This window comes from Arvicanthis niloticus, chromosome 7, assembly GCF_011762505.2.
Source record: "Arvicanthis niloticus isolate mArvNil1 chromosome 7, mArvNil1.pat.X, whole genome shotgun sequence".
NCBI lineage: Eukaryota > Metazoa > Chordata > Mammalia > Rodentia > Muridae > Arvicanthis > Arvicanthis niloticus.
The window spans coordinates 26255924-26282702 of record NC_047664.1 but is presented as its reverse complement, the minus strand read 5'-3'; positions in this window follow the sequence as shown (position 1 = coordinate 26282702).

The window sequence follows — 26779 nt, the reverse complement described above, 5'->3', positions numbered from 1 at the left end:
GCAGAAGTCAGAAAGTTGATTTTAAAACACAGATCATGTGTGTTCCTTCCTCAAACCTTTCAGAGTTTTCTGAAGTCTCATTACAGCAGGCATAGTACTGAAGCCATTTCCTAAGCATACTCTGTCACAAATAGTATTGCTTACTTGTCTTCAGACACTGCCCATCTCATTCTTAGTGTGTTCCTGTCTTGGGTCACATAGATTGCTGTTTCTTCTGCCTGTGGTTTTGATCCAACATATGCTTATATTGTGTTATCCACAGTTATATCTCTAAGAGCTTTTCCCTATATACCTAATCCTTTATTTATTTATTTATTTATTTATTTATTTATTTTAAACTCCAACTTTTATTCTTCTCCAGGTACACTTTCCGACTGTTTGGATGGCCTTTCCTTTAGTCTCTGCTCCACACATTATCTCCATATTTTCTCCTGTGAGTATTTTGGTTTTTTTTCGTTCCCTCTTCTAAGAAGCCCTGAAGCACCCACACTTTGGTCTTCCTTCTTCTTGAGCGTCATATGGTCTGTGAATTGTAGCTTGGGTGCTCAGAACTTTTGGACTAATATCCACTTATCAGTGAGTGCATACCATGTATGTTCTTTTGTGATTGGGTTACCTCACTCGGGATGATATTTTAAAGTTCCATACTCTTCAAGATGAGTAAAGAAACATTCATTTTGGCTGCCTTGCTGGTTTAAGACAGGTAAGCGCAGATATCTAGTGAATAATTGCTAATTCCCTAAATTAACAGATGAATACTGGTGAAGGGAGGGAATAAGAATGTCCAACTTTTAAATGTAATTCCAAATGAACACATATATAATAAAAAAATCCCTTTTCACATGTAACATATAAATATGTAGGAAGAAAATAGGCATGTAGAGGATAGAGAGAAGACATATATTAGCATTGATTAACAAAATATGTTTACTCAAACAATCCATGTAATCTAGTTTTGACTAGTGTTGTGTGGTATAAATGAAACTGGTCTTAGGAAGTGTGGCAGGGATTGTGAGGGATGCTCTGGTACACCAGTACTTCTGAATCCCAGCAGTGCTTCTGAAACTGGTAATTATCCAGAGTGGGGAATCTTCACATTTCAGCATACATGAAAGCCTGCTTGGAGTCTACTTCTTAGGTCCTAAACACTGTTTTCCCCAGATATAGCAAGCAAAAACTGTTTCTGAACATGACTGTGCAAACAATTGAAAGAGAATAATAAACTATGTCTAGATTTTGCCAGAAGTATTAAAAATGTAAGAGACCTAGGTCCAGTCCATGTATGTTCAATTGATTGATGTTGCAGTCTCTGAGGGCCCTAATATAAAAGAAGCAAACATGTAGCTTGGACTTCATGTGGGTTCTGAACAACTGGAGTAGAGGCTATCCCAAAACCTGTTGCTTATAAATTGGATATATTCTTCTAGCTGAGCTACCTTGTCTGGACTCAGTGGGAGAAGATGTACCTAGCTTCACAGAGACCTGATATATCAGGGTAGGGGGCACACCCAAGTGGGTCCCTGAGGGTTAAAGTTCCCTTGTCTGCTCATCCACAGGGCTCAGCTGCTCGAGGAGGCAGGACACAAGAAAATGACCTCACACCACGCTGAGCGGCTGTGGAGCCATAAGGCAACCCCAGGACATTGCTCCAGGGATAGGGAAGCACATTTTAGGTGCGGGACAGCCAGACCTGGTTCAGGGGTCCTCGGGGCCTGTGACGAGGCAGGGCCTCTGACAGGCTCTCTGACACCCAGGTGCCACTGGATGCTGAGGAGGAGCAGAGAACTGAGTGGAGGCCAGCATGTTGGATCTAGTCCAGGGCCGAGGGGGAAAGCGGGGGAGCTCCAGCTGCTCCGGTGGAGAGAGTACTTGGCTGTTGGTGGTTGAGTTGAGCTTGGAGGCAGTTGTGGTAGGGCTGGGAGCTCAGAGCAGCCTTCTACAGGAAATTAGACTGTGGCTCTATAACCAAGGCCTTCCTCACAGCTCCTTATGGCAGATCCCAATGAAAAGAGGTTTCAAGACATTGATTGTCATGGCAGAAAGTGGATGACTAAAACCATACTCTACTTCTCAGGGTGGACCTGAGGTTAAATACCTTTTGCAGGAAGGAATGTGTCTGGGAAGGAAAGCTTATTGGCTAAGCCCTCCAGGTCTTTAGGTACCTCATTAAAATCGAGATCTGTCTTGAACCTACTTGACCACAGGTCACATCTTCTACATGTGAAGGGGCTTGGGGAGCTGTCCTTATGTGATTATGGCCAAAAAAATCTATGGAGCCCGGTGCCTGAGAACAGGTGAAATGCCGACTGCCCCTTCAAAGTCTCTGAGGTTTCAAGCCTTAGCTCAATCAGGAACAAGGCTACCTTTCATGGTCCCACAGGTCTTCATCTGCTCAAAGGAGAAGGGGAAAGGAGATGGGGAAGGATTGTGGAAGAAACTTAATGTCAGTCACTGGCCTTTACCCAAACACATTCACACAAACACACACACACACACACACACACACACACACACACACACTGTGGGAGAGAGAGAGAGAGAGGAAGAAGGAGGAGGAGGAGGAGGAGGAGGAGGAGGAGGAGGAGGAGCAGGAGCAGGAGCAGGAGCAGGAGCAGGAGCAGGAGCAGGAGCAGGAGCAGGAGCAGGAGCAGGAGCAGGAGCAGGAGCAGGAGCAGGAGCAGGAGCAGGAGCAGGAGGAAGAGAAAGAAGGTGGGGGAAGAGGAAAATCAATATACCAAAAAGATATGGAACAAAGAAAAGGAGACTTGCTTACAACCTCATAGTCATTAAGTAGGCCTAACATTGAACCCAAGGTAGCACACTAATCAATATTCTTCTCCAGAGTTCATCACTTCCCTCAAGCTATAGTGACTGCTATAAGCTGCACATATTAGTATGTAAAATGAATATATTTAATACGGTAGAAATGTCAGTGAATAGAGAAATAAGAGTAGAGAGATTCTGGGAATACAAAATAAGGTGACTGGATTTGGTGACTAAGTAGATACGGAGTTTAAAAGGAGTAAAATTGAGAGTATTTTTTTTCTCCATGAGAATTGTGTAACTATTTCCTAAGTGGGAAAAAAGATAAAGAAGAAATTGTGAAAAGAATTAATTTTAGAAAAAAAGTGAGTCATTTTGCCCCTGCATATTTATGAACTTAATAAAGAAATAATATTGATGTTTAAAAATGAGATATTAGAAGATTATGTTATTATTAGAAAGGCAAGTACAGGGGGCTCACAGGTCATTATTTGTCCTATATTTGTAGAGAAGTTATAAAGTATATTAATAGAAAAATCATCAGTATAAAGATGAGCCATCAAAATAACCCAAATTAAGCAAATGTTTTCATAACCAGAATTGTCTCCAATGATGTTAAGAAAACTATAGCATTGGATTCTGTGTGAGACACACAACAACCAAAACAACTAATACATATCATTGCTCAACTCAGAGCCTGTGAATCCATAAACTTTAGAGCAGAGAAAAGAAAAGACAAAGGAAACCTAAGTCTACTGGATACTGCCCTACTCTTTATAATTTTCTGTAAAAAGCAACAAAACTAAATTATGATATTCAAACTTGCATGCTCTAAGTAATAGAATATTTTAATTCGGCCACATTAAATCCTTTTATTTCAGATGATATTTATAATAGTTCCTTGCTTTTATAAGTAAACACATAAGAACCATACTAAATTCTCCTATCACCTTAACCTAGCTTCTTATTAGCTTATGGATAGAGAGCAGAAGAGGAAAGAGGAGGTAGATAAAGAGGCTAGACTGATTCTTCACTTTACAATATGCATACAAATATACACATGAACACAAAGAAAGAGGATTTTGTCAGATATTATGTACCCTTATCACTAAATAGTGCAGCATTTTTCTCAAAATACACAAATATTCTTCAACAATAACTGTCAAGCATACCTGCCAATAGGAGGATGTACTATAGTGGAACACTATCAACAAATCACAATTTCCACTCTTGTTTTATCCACCAAAACAACCACATGACTTCAATTTTAGTATTCTATCATATGAAGCTCTACCTTCATGTGGTCCTGTCTCATCTGTCTATTTCTACCCAGAACAACTATTTAATCTCTCACTCTTCTCCTTCCTTCACCACCTTCAACACAGTGCACAACAATACATCTTCTTTAACTAAATAATTCCCATGTCAATTACCTAAGTTCATATTTTGACTAAGTATGAACTAAATTTTATATTTTCAATAATGGTGTTACCAGTCAATTTTCTTTATTCCCTATTGTAGAGATGATAATCATTTAGTATACTAATTTCACAAAAAATATTCTATATTGTGATAATGATAATTATCAAAAGGTTTAAGTAAGAATAAGCTTAGGTGTACATTTAAGTATTTTCAATTATACTTATTTGTCTTTGTTTGTGTGAGTGTGTGCGTGTATATGTGTGTGGGGGGTGTGTGTCCTAATACATGCAGTTAAATGATTCCAACTTAGAGGAAATAACTGTGTTCATTACTTTGTGACTATTCATTCAATAATGTAGCATTAGTACTTTAAATTTTCTGAAGAAAATATTTACAACACAAATACAAATTAGTTTTTAAGAAAGCCTAGTTATATAAAGTTTTATATTCAGCACACCAATAAGTATTCTATTTGAAACTGTATTGATTTCATGTACTAATGTTTTGAATAAAGTATACCCATAATATATAATGAACTTTTAAAGTCTTTAGGGCCCTTTCAGGCTATAGTCATACAAATTGTTCTTTATTTAAATCAAATTCTGTGATGTAAATTGAAGATATGGAGACTAATTAGTAAATGTAATAATTAAAACAGAGAACTAGGATCCACAATGACAATGAATTGGAAGCAGTTTGTCACAAGAGGAAAGCACATTTCCCAATTGTGCTTTGGGAAATGTTACAGAAATGAACAAAAGTGAGTTCCAGGTCACACATAGCCAGAAGCTGTAGAAAACCAACTTATATTGAATATGTACTTCTGCAAGACTCAGATCATCCTGCCGGACCAGCACCCTGTCAACAATTAGAGTAGGCATCGTCACAAACTTGGGCCTCAAATTTTCTTCTCAGATGTTATAGGGATGTTAGACTTCACTTCAAGATTCTACATATCTGAGAAGTACATTATTCTCTCTCCATGTTTGCCTTCATATAGACAACTTTTTTTTTTTTTTACTTTAACAAGCAAAAACTGCAGAATTATAGAGACAGCAAAAGCCACATAAGCTCACCTGTTCAGAAAGGCTATTTCACTACACAATCAAATAGAGGAACTTGCAGTTCTAGGGAAAGAGGTCACCAAACCTGGGGCAGAGTAAAATCATCTCATAATCACTACACTCAAAGTACATTCTCATTTATAAAAGATAAGCCGAAGACATGTAAATCTAAATCTCCCGCAGCTCTATCTTCTAATATGTCTTTTCTCGAGCCATAACTCCTAGGTAATACTATAATGAGCCCTCATATTATATAAATTCAGTTTTGTGTTCTGAGTCAAAGAACACTTTTGGCAAAACCTTCCAAAATCAGAACAATTTATTCTCAACTTCAGAAATATTAAGCTCTAATAGATTCATTATTCATTGCAGAACCCAACACAAAGCAAGTTAATACATCTGTAAGTGAATTTTTTTTTATATCGACAGATGACAATGCAAGATCCTGTCCTCAAATAGTTAATAATTTCTACAATGTAATATAAATGTGTGCATTCTATTATACACAAACACAGTTCATATATAGAGATATGCACATAAGCAATTATACACATTTGTATATATAATATATTCAAGTCTTCTCTTTCTGTTAACCAACCAAAGGACTTGACCCTGGATATTTTATAAGAAAATAAGTAGGGTAATGAGGGTCCTGCATCCCCTCTGCCGCATGGCTCACTCAGCCACTGAGGGAGGCAGGACGCAAGAAGTTTTGACCACACTTACCCCATGCCAACTCTGTTCAGGTGTTGGCCTGTCAGAAATCCCTGGGACACTGCTCCAGGCATGGGAAAGGGAAGTCTGAGGTGTGGGACAGCAGGAGCAGATTCAGAGGTTTCTGGGCCAGTGAGGAGGTCAGAGCGACCTGGTTCTCAGGCTTTTGGACACCCAGGCACCACTGGAAGCCACCGAAGAGCTGAGAATAGAGTGGGGCCCACAGGCTGGATCTGGCCCGGGGCTAAGGGGAAAGGAAATTTTCTGGCTATTCCACAGTGAGAGTCTTTCTTTGGCTTGATGGCTGTAGGATTGGGTTTGGGCTTGTTGGTGGCTGTGTAGAAAGAGGCTCTATAGGCGAAGTTCATCTACATAGCTCCCCATCCCTATGAAAAGAGGCAGTCTATGGTTTTAAGGCATTTTTTTTTTGTCATGGCAAAAAGCAGATGAGTAAAACCATAACCCACTTTTCAGGGTGGGCCCGAGGTTAAATACCTTTTGCAGGAGGAATGTCTAGGAAGGAAAGCTTATTAGCTAAGCCCTCCAGGCCTCTAGGCACCTTATTAATACGGAGATCTGTCTTGAGTCTATGTGACCACAAGTCTCATCCTTTACAGGTGGAGGGGCTTGGGGCATTGCCCTTATGTGACTGATGGTCACAAACTTATGGGAGGCTACGGCTAGTGACAGGAGCCTTGTGCTCAGGAATAGGTGAAACTCCTACTTTCTCTTCAGGGTATACAGGGTTTTGAGCCTTAGGTCAGCAGGGAACCAAGCTACCTTTCACAGTTCCACAGAAATATTTTAATTTATTCACTCTTTCAGAACTGAAAGTTCAATGTTTGTAAGTTTTTAATATATGACCTCATGGCAGAGCATATATTCTTTTGTAAAAAACTCTCATAAGGCTACTCCTTTAATGAGATTTCCATTAATACATCCCAATTCTGCACTAAGTTCTTAAAAGTCTACCAATTTTCAGTGTTTCCATAATGAAGAGCAAGCTCCCATAACATTAGTGTTTTCAGAATGCATTCAATCCACATCTAGTGTATAACATGATGTGTGAAGGCAAAGAGGGAGATATAGATACATAGACTATTGATATGTACAATAAATGATAGAAGTTAGATAATAGATAGATGATGGATAGATGATAGATAGATAGAATCAAACTTTCTTGCCCTTTCACAATTGCAATGGCATTAATTTGGTCTCTTATGGAGAATGCAACATATACACTATCATCTTGGAACTTTGTTGCAGTGGACATTAAGTCTTTTCACCCCCTAATCTTTGGGTTCAAGACTCAAATAACATTAAAAATACATTTATTGTTTATCAGTTACTCACCTTGAAGCATGTGTCCAGTACTTCTGTACTGGATCATAATGATATACAATATATATATATATATATATATATATATATATATATATATTGATATTCATATATGTGCATATATGCACATATATATGTATATATATATATATACAGTCTTAAATTTTTTTAACATACATGCAGATTGTGTTAATAAAATGAATGGTTTTCTATACAGCTACCATTTACCACATTTAAATCATAACCAGAAAAGCAAGCCAAACTGTCCTATTGCCCTCAAGAAAACAACAGCAGTAAAGTAAAAGTCTTCCAACCAAGGACCAGGGCCAGGTGAGTTTAGTGCTGAATTCTACCAGACATTCACAGAAAAGCTAATACTAATGCTCCTCAAACTAGTCCACGAAATAGAAAGAAAAGGAACACTGCCAAATTCATTCTATTAGGCCACAGTCATCCTGATACCACATAAAGACTCAACAAAGTAAGAGAATTTCAGGCTAATTTCTTTTATGAAGACTGATGTGAAAATAGTCAATTAAATATTCACAAACCAAATCCAAGAAGACATCTAAGACACCATCCACCCTGAACAAGTAGGCTTCATTCTAGGGATGCAGGGATGGTTCAGTATACAAAAATCCATCAATATAATCCAGCATATAAACAAGCTGAAAGATAAGACACATAATTATCTCATTCATGTTGATAATGCCTTTGACTAAATCCAACACACCTTCATGTTAATGTCTTGGAGAGATGAAAGACATAAGGCATATAATATAATAAATGCAATATACAGCAATACAATAGCCAACATCAAATTTAGTGGACAGAAATGTCCAACAAAATTACAGGCAGGAATCTTAAACTTATGCTAGAACAAAAAAAGTAGGCTTCAGGCATGAAAATGACTTTGGACTAGGACAGGGACTTAGGCTCAGATATTTTGGTCATCCTGATAAGCCATTAGAAATAGTAATAACAGGAGTAATCAAGGGACTCTGTTTATTGTCTTCCTTGTTCCTTGACTATTTGCATCTATTGTATTGCTAATTCCTCAACCTAGAACTGACCTTAATACTTTTTATATTGTTTATAAACAATATAAAAGCAAAAAAAAGGAGGAGGAGGTATGGGATAGGGGATTAACGGGGGGTGGGGGAGATGGGGTTTATTTACATCTGAAACGTAAATAAATAAAATATCAAATAAATAAAAGAAAAAATAGGAGCAAAACAATGCTGCTCACTCTGTACTTATTCAATATAGTACTTGAAGTGTCAGGAGGCATCTTAGGACAAGCTAATAACTAGCAGGTAATTTTCCTAAGATGACTTCACCTTAAATTAAAATTGACTATGAAGCTTCAATAGTCAAGACACAGGAAAAAAAATTTGGAAAGATTTCTGCTATTAATATGTTTTTCTTGTTGTTATCACATATCTAACAATGACTTGATATTAACTTACATATTTTGAGCAAATCTCTGCAGAACTAAGAAGATGAATTGTCTTGCAGTGATGTTATATAGACAAATAGATGACTTCTTAATACTTAATGATAATCATATAAGAATTTATAAAATTATATCAGTACTTATTAAGCTCTTTTGTAGTGGGACTGCTATTAGGTCTTTTTCTGCTAGTCAAAACTGCAATGAGAACTTTGTCAGTCTTCCATTGTATTGTAAGACACCCCCACCCTCCCATGAAGGGAGGACCTCCCTTAAGCCTCAGGAATTCACGGGCCACCCAATAACTCACAAGACACCATTCTTGATGCAACAGCAAGAGGTATATTTCAGGATCAGTTGACTGATGGTCAATTCGTAACCCATGCAGGGGTAGAGGAATTGACAAGACAGCCTGGTTAGGGGCAGTCTTATATAGGAGAACCCACAAATGGGGGAGTGGGGTGAAGGGGTAACCAAGGAAACATAACATTAAAACAGTGGAAAGTCAGTTAGTTCCTGGAAACACCCAGATGACTTGCATCTTTCTTTGTAGTCAGGAATGTTTCTTTCTGCTTTGGGCCTTCCCCACCTGCAGGTGGGTTCTCTTCCCTGAGGTCTGAGGAATGTTAATCAGCCCCTCCCCTCCTATCCTGATGGTTAATCAAGCAAGTATTCTCTGACTCAGGGATAATGTACCCCTCCTGGAATGTATCCTGGGACAGTGAAGGCCTAAAATCTTATATTCAGTTCAGCTTCCTTGGGACTAGTGAACCTGCATTCTTTTGCTCAGGTCTAGGGGTCATAAAAACTTTCTATATTTTTCATAAGTTTTCTATATCTTTCAGTATCACCAGTTAATTGTTTATAAATAGTAACCAGACTTTCTCATACTCAGAGCACATTCCAAGAGGCTGTAAAACCATTAGCCAAAAGTAATGAAAGGGAACTAATGATTTATTACAAGTGCTAGGTCAGAAGATAAAATATTGACTGGCTGTATCTATATACACTTCACTAATAACTTAGTTATATTATATACTTCACTAATAACTTAGTTATGATTTTTAACTCATGACAAACTTGTGGAGTTCTAACAGGTAATGTATGTGTAGCTAGAAATATTTTTAATGGATATGCATGTAAACATTCATTATTATAAACTTTTTTGATTTATGATTTGACTTTATGTTTGACATGTGATGAACTTTTTATCATGTGATCATGTATTCTGAAAGATATTTAAGTACTGAGGAAAATGAGAAAAGTCAGAACAGAGCTGAGAACTTTTTAGATAGAGCACTTTTTACACCGATCTAAACAGAACTTTTTAGAACAGAACTGAAGATTTATTTTTAGTCAGGACACAAGAGAACTTTTTAGACAGAACTGAACTCAGAAAAACTTAGAAGTAAAGGAATACTATTGGGAGAAAAGACATTGAGAGTAAGAGCATTATTGTGACATCAGAGCAAGAGGAAAGAGCAAGATGATAAGGAGAATCAGAGTGGAATGTGGAATAACTTAGAAACTACAGGTAACATAAAAAAACAAAAAAAATATACAGAATGTAAGGGAAAGTAGAAAAAAAGAAGAAGCTGCCGAGAGCAGAAGGATCAGGCAGGCTTCACCTTACCACGCGACAGAACAGATCTTTTCTTAATAATAAGGCAGGCTTAGTCATATTTAAAGGAACAAAGCTTTCTTCTTACAAACTTGGGTTTAATTCATTTAGCATTAAAAGAATAGAAGCTTTTTCTTTCTCTATAAAATAAAGATTGGAGATCATTTTTTATCCAGAATGAGTGAGTACTTTCTTCACTGTTGCTTGGTCTTTTGCTTCAAATCCATATGTAGGTATGGGTGTGTGTGTGTATGTAATTGATAGACCCACCTAGTTTGAATGAAATATTATAACTGCACATGTGTGAATCTGTATACAAATTTGTAATTGTAAGTTTATGCATATTTGCTTATGTGCAAGTTTTTCCTCCTGTGAGCATTATTTGCTTCTCCTGGTTTAATAGAATTTTATTGCTCCAAACTTTCCTCTATCCCGAAAAGCAAGCAACATCTGGACAAAGGGGAAAAGGATCTAGAAATTAATCCTTAATTTAAGTCCCACTGTTAAGCTATAAGTATTAGTTGCCTAAGTCAGGGGCTTTTAACTATTTAAAAAAAAGCAAGAAAGTTTTTAGGACATTTTAGAAGTTACCATCAGCATTTCAGTACAGTTAGAGAGCTAGAATGTCCAGAGATCCTCAGTCTTTAAAGCCATACCACTTTATGTTATGTCTGACATGTGGGAAGTACAGGCTACCTACACTACAACCCACAAACCCAATGAAGCAAAATAATAAGAAAGGCAAGGATGCTTGAATCTTATGCAGAAGGGGTAAAATAGTCATTGGAGGTGGACAGAGATGGAAACTGGGTGGGAGATGGGACAGATAGCAGAACGTGTGGAGTTGGGGTGGGGATGAATAGGTGCAGGGAGAGCCAGCAAGAGAAGGTCAAGAGAGTGAAAATAAGCTGGTGTTGGGCAGTGGCCTGTGAGAGGCAGCTGGGTACCTGGTAGAGCACAGGCTTTGAACCCCGGAGACCCTCAGGAATGGTAGGAGTTTGGCCTTGCTCCTGGGTCCCTGGCTCCTTTCACATAGCTACAGTCCCTTCCACAGAGAGGTTTGTGGCCATTGGTCATATAGCATAGGTAGAGGGCATAACTACAGGCCACAGAGATTCAAGACTGGTATCCATGCTAATGAGATACCTAGAGGCCAAAGGGCATAGCCAATTAAGCATTTCTTCCCAGACCCTCCACCTTGTAAAAGGCATTTAACCTCAAGACTGCCCTGAGAATACCGGGGTATAGCTTCATGACAATAAATATCTAAAGAATATATCTTAAGACCATGGACTATCTCCCTTCTTTGGGGTCCTCGTGGGGAACTGTAGAGAATGTCTTCAACTACAGAGCCACAGTCTAATCTCCCGCTGATAACATTTCTATGCTTTCAGCCATAGAAGCCACCAACTCAAGCAAATGGGCTGAACCAGCCATGACCCAGCCAAGTAAGTCACTGCAACACAAACGTCTCATCCCTACAAGACAAAGCCAGAGCTCATCCCCTTCCCCCACTTCCGCTGTGGGTTGATCCAGCCCCTACTCAGTCCCCTCCACAGTCTTGGCCCTTCCACAGCCTCTTGGTGGTGCCTGAGATCCCAAGGGTCTGAGGACCAGTTGGTTCACAGCTGCCTTGGCCCGGGGACCCCTAACCCAAAAATTCCAGCCCTGCAGGACTCCAGACTGTGTTCCATCCACCCCTGGAATGGAGTCCTGTGGCTGCTCACAGACTGACACCAGCCTGGAGTGAACACAGTCAAATTACCATGCCTCTGCCTCTCTAATCTGCAGACCTAGCCCCTTAGGGGTGGCAGACACAGGACCCACAACTCAACCCACATGACCCATGCCTGTGCACGCTACAGCCCAACAAGTTGGCACATCTCTAGGACTTACCAGAGACCTGGGATGATGAAGGCTCCAGGAAAGTCTCTGATGGTGACTCCAAATGATTCTCCTAGGAGTAGGGGATATGGAGAGCAAAATGGCAACTTCCTATAGGCAGACAGGTCTCAAAATAGAGGGATAAGGACATCAAGCCATTTACAAAACCTTTAACCCTAAAATCTGTCCTGCTTACAGCAAGTGCACGGACAAAGATGGATCAGAGACTGAGGCAAACTAATAATTGGCGCAAGTTGAGAGCCATCCCATGGGCTAAAACTGATCTGTGATACTATTAATGATATGCTGTTATGCTTGCAGACAAGAGCCTACTATAACTCTATTCTGAGAGACTTTACCTAGTAGCTGACCAAAAGAGGTGCAGAGACCCAAAGTCAAAAGTTAGAAGCTCTGGCAGTCTTGTGGAAGAGTTGTTACAAGGACTGAGGAATTCGGAGGGGACAAAGACTTCACAAAAGGACTAACAGAGTCAATTAACCAGGATCCTTGACAGCTGCCAGAGACTGAACCAGGAAATAAAGAACATATGTGGGATGGATCTATGCCTATAGCACTTATGAAGGAAAAGTACAGTTTGGTCTTCATGAGGATTCCCCAATGCCTGCAGTGGGTAGATAGATATCCCTGATTCTTCACTACCTGTAGATCCAGTTTCCCTAACTGGGCTCCCTTATCTGGCCTCAATTGGAGAGGATGTGCCTAGTCCTGCAGAGACTTGATATAAGAGCGTGGGTTGGTATCCAGTTGATTGTCCCATTTGTCAGAAAAAAAAAATGAAGAGGGAGGGGTGAAGGTATATGTGAGTGTCTGAGAGGAGAATAGGGGACTGCAATTGAGATGTAAAACTAATAAATAAACACATTAATGAAAAGAGAACAATATAGTGTTTGAATACCTAGGTCTGCCAGGTGTCATATATCTCATGAGGAGTGGAGCCTTTTAATTGTCTATAGGGGTTTCAGTATTAGAGCAAGTATGGGGTTTTGATAATGCTATATTATGTTATAGCCCCTCTTCTCCTTCTTTAAATGGAACAAAACAACTAACTGCATTCCATGAGCTACAATACACAGTGCCTTGAGATTATTTTTCCTTTTTTATTGGATATTTTATTTATTTAAATTTCAAATATCATTCTCTTTTCCCATTTCCCCTCCCTAGAATCCCCCTATCCCATCCCCCTCCTCCTTTTGCTTTCATGCCATTTTAATTACATGTAAGTATTAAGGTCAGTTCTAGGTTGAGGGACTAGCAGTACAATAGATGCAAATAGTCAAGGAACAAGCAAGACAATAAACACAAATAGTCAAAGAACAAGCAAGGCAATAAACAAAGTTCTGTGTACACTCCCATGATCACTGTTTCTAAGGGCTTATCAGAATGACCAAAATATCTGAGCCAATGTCCCTGTGCTAGCCCAAAGTCATTTTCATGCCTGAAGCCTATTTCTTTGTTCTAGCCTAGAATTTAGATTCCTGCCTGAAATTACTTCTTTGTTCTAGACTAATGTCATAGTGAGCTTATGAATTTCAAGAATGCTGCTCTGCTGAGTGTTGATGGTAGATACTGCTGATAAAATTACCCATGGCCTGAGGTCAGTTTTTCCATTTTGGTCAAGGTTCAAGAACAGCATATATAGGTTGATCATTCTAGCCCTTTTTGTCCTGGGAATACTTTTATTTCTACTAATCGTTTTAAAGCTTGTCTTTAACAACATCAGCATGTTGGCATCCAAAGTACATGGCTTGAACCTGAAAATGGACCTCCAGACAGAGTAATTAAATTAACAGGCTGGCAAGCCAAGGAGGGGCAAGATTCTGCACAGAGCCTTACCAACCTAAGACAGAAATACATTGCTTTTGATAATGCATATTCCATGATGGGTAATGAAGGCATTCTTGTCAAAACGACATAAGACAGGCTCAATATTGTTAATGTAATATAAAAGGGGAAAGGTGGAGAGCCTTTGGGGCTGCTTGGCAAGAATCTGACATGGGCCAAGGACAAGGAAATTGGCTGCTTGGCAGGAATCAGACATTGGCCAAGGACAAGGAAGTAGGCTTCAGGCAGGAATCTGACATTATGCCTTGAGATTATTGAGAAGGTTGTACAAAGCCTAGATAATGAGTTCACTTTAGGATTCTAAGAGAAGATGACTGAGTGATAATCAACTCATGTTTCAATCTATAACTAAAGGTCTATGTTTGGGATTAAAGCTTGAATTTAAAACCATGTCTTCACCTATCTAGTGACTAGCTCCTATCCTGAAGTCATCTAGAGAGTCCAACTTTCAACAATCTTATTAGCAAATAGAAAAATGATTTTTAGTTAATGATTCTAAAGGTTATAGAAATGTTTGTATGGGGAATTGGGGATCAAAACCAACTACTGTCACACTTACTCAATCCACTGTCATTCTGACCATAAGATTACAAGAGATTTGCCAATTCAGTGTTAGGAACTGTATATACATACAAATATTTCTTATGTCTATGTCACAAATAGTGAATTTCTGGATGTTAAGCCTATATGTAACAACACAAGGATAAAAGTTTTTGCCTCTGGGAGAAAGTAAATAATTTTGTTATGGAAGTTGATGCTTGAAACTAAAAATGCCTAGAAGTTCTTTGTTATTCCTGAGATTTGAGCTTGCTTCACCCGGTGAAATTATTGCCAGCTTTGTGACTTGTTTTAACCACTAAAAGGAGCATAATTGATTTCAGGCATCTTCTGTGACTTCTGTCTTTGAAACTAGTGATGCTCCTAGGGCCACACGGATGATGCAGACCTAAGCCTGTCATGTGAGTATGCCATAGGAGAACAGATCTCTCCTAAAAGATATTCTGAAAGCCCAATATACTGCAACCACATGTCTAAGTTTCTAGCCTAGGCTATCTTTCAACAATTCTAGCTCTGGCCAACACCTATCAGAGTTGTTCAACCTTCATCAGGATAGATAAGTCATGGTAGGTTTCAATCACTTATGGATTTAGAGAGGGGTATTTTGTTTTTGTTTTTTAGAATTTTGTATATGGTATATGTTTAAAGTAACTTGATATATGTTTCTTAAATTGATGATAATTATGAGAACAAAACAGTAGATATCAATGAGACAGTTATAAAAACACTTCAAAACAGAAAATACAGCACAGGAGTCATGGAAATGTGAATAAACTGACAAAGTATAACTGGAGGACAGCACAAGACAATGAGCAGAAAAAAAATATATGTCCTACATATTAAAGTTGAACATTACAAGATGGAGTTTTCTTTCATCTTCAAATCTTACAAATACAAAAAGTATGAAAAATGTTGTACTAAACGGTAACAAATTATGAAAAAGAATAATTATTACAGAGAAAATGTTCTTTCTGTTGCATTGGAGATCAGGGAATAGAATGGGTGAAGTTCCATAAAAGCAAGAAAAGAAATCTTGTTACTGATAATGTTGGGTAAATTTGAAATGTTATGATGTCATATCCTCCCAATTTACATAACTGCTATATTTCAACATTTTCAGTGGAAAACCTTTTCACATGTCTATGTGTACAGTATAACTCAAAATGTAGTATGATATACTATTGTATTTCAAAAGTCCCAGTTAGTAACTAAGAAGAAGAAAAGAGGAAACTGGGATTATGGTCTTTTTACTCTAATAAGAAATAGAATTCTAATTTGAAACTGAGGTTATCACATTTTACTTTATCATATATCATATCATTAAACAGGAACACAAATTTCTTAGTCTCATCCTTGGAAAGATGTTGAGATGTAGATACTGAAAAAATTAAGAAAGTAAAAATGAGAGTTCAGTTAATTTACCTAACACAATTAAGATTGCATAGTTGATTCTATCTATATAAAATATCTTGAAGATTAAAACTAAAAGCAGAATCCAGTAGTATTTTCATTAAATAGAGAAGTCAGGAACTGATACACAAAGGGAGAATTTTCACTTCACCTGAAATTAACTTCTAAAGAACTACGGTACAGCAGAATGCATACAGTAAACAATATTGAAAACTTCAAAATTAGCTGAGAGGATAAATTGTATATACTCCTCACCAAAAATAAGATAAAAATTTGTTTATTTATTTTGCTAATTACTTAATTTTCAAAATGCAATGTAACTTAAGAGATGTCAGCCACATCTAAAATTCTGAATGGTAGAGTACATTATTGAGTTATTGAGTATTTATACACTCATCAGAATCAATATGAATTGTTTTATTTTTATCGTACCTCACTAAATAGTTAAAATAAAATTCAGTGCTTTTAACAGGCCTAGCTCTCTCTCTCCATATAGATATAGATTAAATATAGATAGATATAGATATAGGTATAGGTATAGATATAATATAGATATGTATATATCATCTTCATAAACATCACTTCCAACAAGACTAAAAAAAGCTGCTTGTTTCTTCTTTACTATTATACCTCCTTAGGCCTCTTTCCTGTTTCTACATTTTTTTTTCTTCTAGTTGACTTCTTTGAAACACTGAGTAGTCTTTAGTCCTATGTTAATTCAATTTATGATGCTAAGGCCTTCTTCCCCAATTGGTTCTTGATTTGTCAGTAGAGAAATACAAGAGCTAATTGTTGGGTTGTAATTGCGATAGAGACTTCCAGGTTCCGGAAGAGAAGGCATACGCAAGGAAAAGACAGGAGTTTTCTTCCATGCTTTGGAAGGTGAAGAATACAGCAAACATATGAGGTCATGGGGAGGGGGTGAAGAGGGAGCTGGGGCTTATGGCCACTGCTCCAGGCATGTGGCCAAGGACATTTCCCAGGGCTAGGTGTGACTAGCCTCTAAGTTTAGGGCGGGTGGAGAGATGGAGATAATAAATTGGTAAAGGCACACTCTTTCAGGTGGGAGATTTCTGAGCCCAACAGTTATGCCTAGATGACAATTTCTAAAGGAACAAACTCTCTCTCCCCCCCTCTCTCTGTCTCTGTCTCTGTCTCTGTCTCTGTCTCTGTCTCTCTCTGTCTCTCTCTCTCTCTCTCTCTCTCTCTCTCTCTCTCTCTGTGTGTGTGTGTTTGTGTGTGTTATTCACAGAATCAGAAAAGCATGGGGAGAACTGGTACCCTGGTAACCTCCCAGAACTAAAGGCAGGTAGAGGAAAAAAGAAACCAGGTGCGGCTGGTAGCTTGGCCGATCCCTGAGATAAAGGCAGTAGTTTAAAATTACAAATAACACTTCTCCACTTCAAAACAGACATGTAGATTTCTTTAGTTTTCTGTATTTGCCGTCCTTTGATATAAAATTAGAAGTTACATGAAAATAAAATTATGATAAAAAAGACAAACAAACTGAAATCAAATATGCTGAAAATTCTACCTTGGGATAGTCTGGCTCCTTTGATAGTTCCTTCAAAGATCAAGTGTGGCTGGAGAGTGAAAATATGAAGAAATAGTATCATTAGTAAATGGGAAATGAGCCCAACACTCATTTCTCAGCACACACATAAACTATCTATCTCTAATTTCTCCATTTACTTTTAAATGAGGTGAATTTTTCTCTCAGATGATTGTTGTTAATTTTAAAAATGTTAATTTTAAGGGTGACTGGATCTTTGAATTACCACTCATTAAGCACTGTATGGCTGAGAACAGAAATGGGTGACCAGATGGCATCTCTGTTTAATCCATAGAAATTCCTGTGGTTAAGTTGGATATTATGCAATCACACAGGTTTACATGGTGAAGGGAAGAATCACACAGTAAATGAAACTGGAGAAGTGAAGGACTGAGTCACTGACATCATCAGTTTTAGTCTCTGGACCACTGATCACAAGATTGTCCATACAAAGCTTCTTCAAATTCTAATCTTCCTCTCTATATTCTAGTTCCTATCTTTACAAAGTTTGCTTATATTTTCTCACACTTTAGAGTTTCTTCTTCATATTTCACTATGGCTTTCCTTGTTATAACCATTTCCTTTGTAATAAGAAATGCAATTTCTAAAGCAAATTGCCCTACCACAGTCCAATTTTCTATCCAACCCCCTTCACTCCAGTAACTTTTCATAGACTAACATATCAAAAAGTTGAGATATACCAATTAAAATATCCTAAGATCTTTCACCATGATTAAGTAGGCTTCATCACACTGATATAAAAATGGTTCAATATGCAGAAATTCATCAATATAAAACTCTATATAAACAAACTAAAAAGGAAAAAAATTACAGGATCATCTCATTAGATGCTGAAAAAGCATTTGACAAAAAACAACACCCTTTCATGTTAAAAGTATTGGAGAGATCAGGAACTCAAGGCCATAACCTAAACATAATAAAAGCAATATACAGCAAACCATCAGCTATTATCAAATTAAATGGAGAAATACTTGAACAATTTCACTAAAACCAGGGACAAGACAAGGTTGCACACTCTCTTAGTATAGATTCAATACAGTACTCAAAAGTTTTAGATAAAGCAATAAGACAGGAAAAGATTAAATGGGTAAATTGGGAAAAAAAAGTCAAGATATCACTTTTTTGCAGATGCTAAGATAGTATACACAAGCAACCCCTCCCCTTCCCCCCCAAAAAATCAGGCAACCTCTACAGCTGATAAACAACTTCAGCAAAATGGCAGGATATATAATTAACTAAAACAAATCAGAAGCCTTCCTTTGTACAAATGATAAACAAGGTGAGAAAGAAATTAAGGAAACAAAACTTTTCATAATAGCCACAAATACCATAAAATATCTTGGTATAACTCTTACCAAGCAAGTGAAATATCTGTATGACCCGAACTTCAAATCCCTGAAGAAAGAAATCATAGAAAACCCCAGAAGATGGAAATGTCTCCCATGCTCATGGATTGGTAAATATAATAAAAATGGCTTTCCTACCAAAAAGCAATCTACAGATTCAATACAATCCCCTTAAAAATTCTAACAGTGTTCACAGGCACAGAAATAGGAATTCTCATTTTCATATGGAAAATCAAAAATCCTTAAATAGCTTAAACAGCTATTTAACATCATGAGTTTTGCAGGCAAGTGGATAAACCTAGAAAATATCATTGTGAATCCTACCTAAATGGACATACATGACAGGAGCCTGGCATAGATGTCCTTTGAGGGGCTCTACCAGCAACTGACTGTAGGACTCTGAATGGTAGCTTGGTACCTGGTTGAGCTAAGGCTCAAAGCCCCGGAAACCCTGAAGTGATGGTAGGTACTTTGTCTGTTCCTGGGCGCCAGGCTCCTGTCACTAGCTGCAGCTCCCGTTGATTTGTGGCCATCAGTTGAGTAAGGGCAATGCCCCAAGACCCTCCACAGGTAGAAGACATGACTTGCAGTCATGTAGGCTCAAGGGAGATCTCCATTTTAATGAGATACCTAAAGGCCTAGAAGGCTTAGCCAAAAGCTTTCCTTCCCAGACATTCCTCCCTGGAAAACTTAACCTCATGCCCACCATGAGAAGTGAGGTATGGTTTTTCTTATCCACTTTCTGCTATGACAATAAATGCTTGAAAACCATGGACTGTCTCTTTTCATCAGGATCCACCATGGGGGGGGGGGGGGGGAGAAGGACTTTGCCTATAGAGCCACTGTCTATTCTTCAGTAGAAGGCCTCTCCACGCTCCCAACCACTACTGCCACCAAGCCAAGTCCAAGAATGCCACCATCAAGCCAAGGATGCCCAACCCTCGGGGGACCAGCTGGAACTCCCCCGTTTTCCCCAGGTCCTGTGTCAGATATAGCCCGCAGCCCACACTCAGTTCTCAGCCCTTCCAAGGCTTCCAAAGTCCCCGGGATGTCCAAGGGCCTGAGAACCAGACAGCCCCAGCCTCCTTGCAGGCCTGGGGATCCACGAGCAATCTCTGGCTATTCTGCACCTCAGACTGGCTTTCTCATCCACTGAAGTGGTGTCCTAGGGCTTCCCTACAGCCCAACAGCTGCTGCCTGGTGACAGCATGGGGTAAGAGTTATCAATTTACAGCATCAGGCTCTCCAAGAGGCCATGCCCTATGTCAAAGTGGATGCAAGACTCCAACAACCCTACAACTGACTGAGACACATGCAGATATTTGCACCCAACCATTGGACTGAAGTCAGGGACCCGTATTGTTGAATTAGGGGAAGGATGGAAGAAGTGGAAGAGGAGGGCAACCACATAGGAAGACCAGCAGTTTCAACTAACCCAGATCTATAGAAACTCCCAGACACTGATCAGCAATCAGACAGCATATATAAGCTTGTCTGAGGCCCCCTACCACAAATATAGCAGAGAACTGCTTGGTCTTGCCTCAGTGGAAGAAGATGCACTTAAGAGACGTGAGGTCCCAGGGAGCGGGGAGGTCTGGTGGTTTGTGAACATCCTCTTGGAGACAGAGGAGAGGGGAAACTGGATGCGTAACTGTTGGAGGGGGGCCGGGGGGAGAAAATAATTGCTGGGTTGTAAATAAATAAAATATTAAAAGAGAAAGAAAAAGAAAAGAAAAAGCACAGTTTGTGCCTATAACAGAGTTTCAGAAGGTGTTAGATATAAATCAGGGTGCATTACTTACTATATATAGATAATTAAATCTTATATCTGTAATACAAAAAAAGATAAATATTTATAACAGGATTATAAAATTGTCTTATGCATATGAAGATTAAATTATTTGTGTTATTTGATTTTATAAATCTCCCCATATTTTATTTTTTACTAATTCAAGAAGTGAAATATAACAGACAGATTAGTTTCCTATATCTTTTCCTGCTGAAATTTTGTGCAGTGATACTTTATTTACTTTCTAGCAACTTGTTCTGCAAAGAAAGAAAACATCTTGCCTGCAGGCAGCATAATGCTGAGAATGGGTTGTGTAATTTGCCATTTAATAGGTCTGCTTCTTCATAGTTGATGCTTGTACAACTTATTGCCATCCTTCCCCTCTTACAATTAAATACATAATAACATTTAAACCAAAGGAGGCTGGGCTATTGAAATGAAAATAACCTGACACCATCAAGTTCCAAATTAGCATCAAAATATATAACACTATCATTACAAAATGGAGTTTGCACATAGACATAATGATAGTTCATTTTCATGAAACATGAGTCATCTTCAAATATAGATATATGTAAATAGGGAGAATCAAAATTACCAGCTCATAACAATTACTCACTAAGGACATTATGTTTACATTGAGGTTGCCAGGAGATGACCCAAATCAGAGAGTGCAAGTCAGACATATATTTGGTTATCATCAAAGAAAACAATTGTTAGAAAGAAGTCACTTATAAATCAGCAAAAGCACTTCAATGAATTAAATATTTTAATGAGAGTATTTAATCTGTGAGACTTGTAGTGTTACCATCTATCTTTCTGGTTTACTCAGGGCCTCACAGTCACTGCTGTATTTCTGCAAAGGTGAAACAGACACAACAGGAGCTGGGTTTCCAGGTCAGCCTGTATCCACTCACTGTTCCAGCTGTAGACAGTATTGTAATTATGTAATATATCTTATTTAGAGACTGACTTTTTCCTCCCTACTCAGTTATTACAAGTCAGAATTTCTCTGACGCCTCTTCAGTCATTTATTTGAAGGATGCTTAATAATAAAGCTTACTGCATTATTAGTAACAGTGGATAGTATACATACTCATTTTGATGTATGTCTGTCATTTCATGCTACCAACATCATGGAATTTGACAGCAGATTCTATTCAGTGTAGTTTCTTTCACAAAGAATGTCTTAAAATATAATTAAGAACTTGTCAATAGGGAGTACTACATGATAAATATTCTGTATTCTGAAATGATCATTTTCTCTACCTCAATAAGCTCTATGCTTCATCTAAAGGCAGTCATTCAACATTTCTTAATGACAGTGGTTGCAGTATTTCCTGACTATTCTGCAGTCACTATAGCAGTAAGAACTGACAATTAACTTCAAAGACAGTAAATTCATGCACCACTCTGCACTGCACATGACACCTATGCTCTACAGTTTACACACGGGCAATTCAGGCCTAAATGACTACTCTAAATTTTGCAATTTAGGCAGAAGTCCTAATAAACAAAAGACTCAAATATCAAATGAGAATATTAGATTAAAGATCTGTAATAATGACATATGGATAGGTAAACATATCCAGGACCCAAGGAAAACAGAAAAACAATACAGAACAACTTACAGAGTGTTCATAACAAGTAAGGAGAACTTACAGTTTTAATAGGTTATATATATTGGATAGGATATTAATAAGATATTGTACAGCTGCACATTTTCTTCTGCTGAAATGAAGGATTATAGACATCATTAACTTCACAGCAACAAGCTATATAAGAAACACTCCGTATGGCCTGCCTACTATACTGTGAAGAAATGAGATAAAACCATAGGTCCTCCCAGCTGGAAAGATATTTGAGGCATCACTGATATGGCAATTGCTCCTACACAGTTTTCATATACTTTTTCATAGTGTTTCACTATTCCAAATCTTAAGGAGCTGAAAAGTGATGTCCCAGGACAAACAAGGGATTTGGAGGGAGACATAAATCTGGAAAATTGCTATAGATGTTTCTAGCATAAAATCTGGAGAGAGCTGTGGAAATCTCTGATTTCCATATTTTTAAATCTGGAAAGAGTTAAATCCAAAGACCATATTCTCTTTATTTCAAAAGTGATATATTTTTTTCTTGTTTATTTAAGGTTTTCAATGCCTTGTCCCTGAACTACTTTAGCATTTTATGGCCAAAAGTCTGAAATGGGTTATATTTACCTCATAAGATTAAAATCACATTACACTGACAGCCATGACTGCATATTGGTTTTCCTTCTTTAGGGAAGATTGCAGAACAGAAGGCATAGAAACAGCGTATGTAATACAAAAATATCTTTGTTATATTATAGAAAGCTGCATCTATGTGATTTCAGCAATATGGATGCCTAAGTAAGACCTTAAATGTGACAACAATGGTTGGTGTGTAAATAGATGGGGGGGGGGAGTCTCAGGAGGTCTCATTCCTAGATGAAGAACTATAAGCAGTTAATGACTACTGAGAGAGAAATTATAAACTTCCCCCACAGTGAGAGATTAATGGATTGTCCTATATCAAGGAGTCAGTCCTATAATCATATACGTATGAGAAGCATTGAATGGACTTGGCTGGTCATATTTTCATATTCATTGACATGTTAAAGAGAAAGAGGCTATAAGTTTAAGATGGAGAAGGATAGGGAGACACAAAGACCATTTGAGAGAAGAGAGAAGGGAGAAAACTATGTGAATAATGTAGACATATATGAAAATTAGAAAACATAAGTTTGATGAAATTAAACTATTGCTCATCAAATTTGTTTTCAATATTTGAATTAACAGGTGACTCATAAAATTATCACAAACTTAATAACTTGTAGATGAAATAAATTTATATTGTCTACTTTGTGTTTCAGATTTGATAAAGTATTGGTTGTCACTTCAAAATCTGGCTAAAAATTTTCTTTATTTAATTTTATGATCTATGTATGACTTAGAGGATTATGAATTTTTTCTAAGACTAGGTATTCTGAGTTTACATGGTATGTGTCAATCAGAGGTATGTGTTTCATTTATCTATTAATACCTGGATTGCTGTTTCCAATATATAAAATATGGTATGTATTAACTCTCTCTGCAAGGAAATAAAAGTGGAAAAGAAGACACCTTATCTGACAGAGGTTCTCATTAAAATTTGATGGGAATCAAGGCTCTGCTTTGGAATATCTAAAGAACCAAAGTTTAGATTATTTCACTTTCTGTGAATTGCTGAATAAGCAACATTCTGCTTAATCTTAGCAGTGTTCGGTATCATTTATACTGAATTTTTTTGTCCTAGAAATTGAAAGGAGATAGGAGGGAAATGAGAGAGAAGTAGAAGGATGGAGCAGAGAATGGAAGAAAAAGAATAGTCTTCTTCCTGTGCTGGTTATTAGGCTATTTTCACTAAGTCATCAGTCTCTCTGTTTGAAGTTGATTTTTTTCAACTATAACAAAGTAAGCTTATGTTTAACACAGATAAAAACTTTTCCATCATTGAATATTGATACTCATATATTAAGAATAAAATTTTTTAGTTTTCATCACATATGTGTATGATTCTCATTGGAAACTGTCGATTCTTCTTGAGTAGTTTCAAACTTCTGCCCTGTCCTTTTCAAGCTATTCCCTTACATAAGTATATTCAAAGATACTATCTTTAGAAACTTAGGGAGTCCTTATGGGCAATCTCTCATGTTTCATTCATCTTTACTAATGATCACAAAACTAAAATCAATGTGCAGCTAGAGAATGGAGTGAAATCAATAATGACCCAGTCAGCTGGTTTGAAAACACAGATGTTTGTGAAAAAATTATGTAAAGAGTCAAAACTGTATGTTATATACAAGTGTGTGTATCAGTATTTAATCAGTATACAATCATAGTTTCCAATTGTTAACTTTGTGTCAAAAGCTTTAGTTTCAGAAAATATTTAATCCATATAGGAAAACTATCTGAGTTTATGTTGATGGATCCAACTGAGTCTTATAGGTACAATATAGAAACTGCATGCTGACAGTGATGGTTACAGAATTGGATTCCTGCCCAGGAAATTATTGCCTTTAGACCAACTGTGGCGGCAACAAGGAAAAAAATCACAGACCCTGAGAAATAAGTAGTGTCACAAGTTTTTGAAGTGAAATTGACAGTTGAGACCATCCCTCAAGAACCATTATTTTTCCAACTTCTGAGTTGTTGTTTGAAAATCTTAATTTTTCATAATGAATTTATACTTATATTATTGAAAATATAAATTTTTAGTCATTTTAGGAAACTAACGTATGCCTGAACCATATTAAGTCCTGTATATGTAATAAAACTTAAAAAAAAAATGTGGAAGAGTTCTTTTTAATTCTCACCTGTGTTAGCAAGCTAACAGTGGTTTCTGGTGTGGACATGTCACTATCAGAAGGGCATGCAGTGACTCATTAGCATAAAAGTATCCGTGCAAAACACATGTATCCTCAGAAATGTGTTTCTTCATGAAACCAAGAAACAGAGCTTTGAGGGCTGACTAGCAGTATTTGGGGCGGGGGTCGGGGGGAGAAACAATTGGACTTCAGTGATACAAAAAATCCTGTTATATTCTAATAAGCATATGCACATCTGTTTAAACAAGGATTTATTATGAGAAGCAGATGAAGTTCTGAGTAAATGTGTATTATTGATGTAAGCACAACCACCTAGAGGACCTTAGTGGAAATGGCAAAACCTTTCTCAGATCAGGCCTAGAGGAATAAAAAAAAATCACTCCCTTTGGAAGGACATTTGACCTCTAGGTAAATCCACTGTACACAGAAACGAAAGAATATAGCTTCTTCCTGGATGCCTGCAGCCTGACACTGCTCCTTTAGAAAACCTACTGCTGAAATTATCTAAACCCTCTCCTTCTTCTCTATATATTAGCTTTACTGGGTTTCTGGGCTGTTTCTGGTACAACTCCATCAAAGCACATGAACCATCTGATCCCATAATTTCTGTATATGTATCTGTCATTTCCTTATCTATTGTCAGGTCAGTCCTTAAGATGAACAGGTCATGAGAATTTAAGACACTGGACAACACTTTACACTATACAACTTTTTATTTTACTAACATTTATTTAAAATTATAAGTTAAGTATGTGAGTTAAATATGCTCACTGTGAAACACAAAGGAGTATAGAACATAAAACAAAAGGGGAAAGAACCATAGCTGGGAACAAGCATCTTAAAAACAGAAAAGAGAGATCTCAGTAGTTGGGATTTTCATGGCCACATGAGATGATAGTAACCAAAACTGCTTTATACATATATGCTGGGTAGTTAAGACACATGACCAAAGAAAAATAATTGAGGCATTTCTTGAATTTGCTAAAAACTTTTTCTTCTATAAAGATATTCAGCTTATTGTATCCCAGCATAGGCAAAACCAAGGCAAACTCTGTGTTTTGCATTATTGAGCAGCAGTAAGTATAAAGACAGAGACTAAAAGCCTGGGTAGTGGTACATATTTCCTGCCAGAGATCTTCTGTTTTGTGCTGCACTTATGCCAAAGATACTTCTCAACTTATCAGGTGGCATGCTGCCTGAGGTAAGGATCCACTTTTTTTTCTTTTCTATTTTTTATTGGATATTTTTATTTATTTACAGTTCAGATGTCATCTTTTTTCCCCCATTTCCCCTCCTTAGAAGCCCCTATTCCATTCCCCTTCTACTTTTTGCTTTTATATTATTTTAATTACATGCAAGTATTAAGGTCAGTTCTAGGTTGAAGAACTAGCTATGCAATAAATGCAAATAGTCAATGAACAAGCAAGACAAAAACACAGTTAAAGGACAAGCAAGGCAATAAATAAAGTTCCGTGAACACTCCCGTGATCACTGTTTCTAATTGCTTATCAGGATGACTAAAATATCTGAGGCGAATTCCCTGTTTTTCTTACCTCAGGGACAGAAATCGCTTTCAAAAGCCATTATCTGT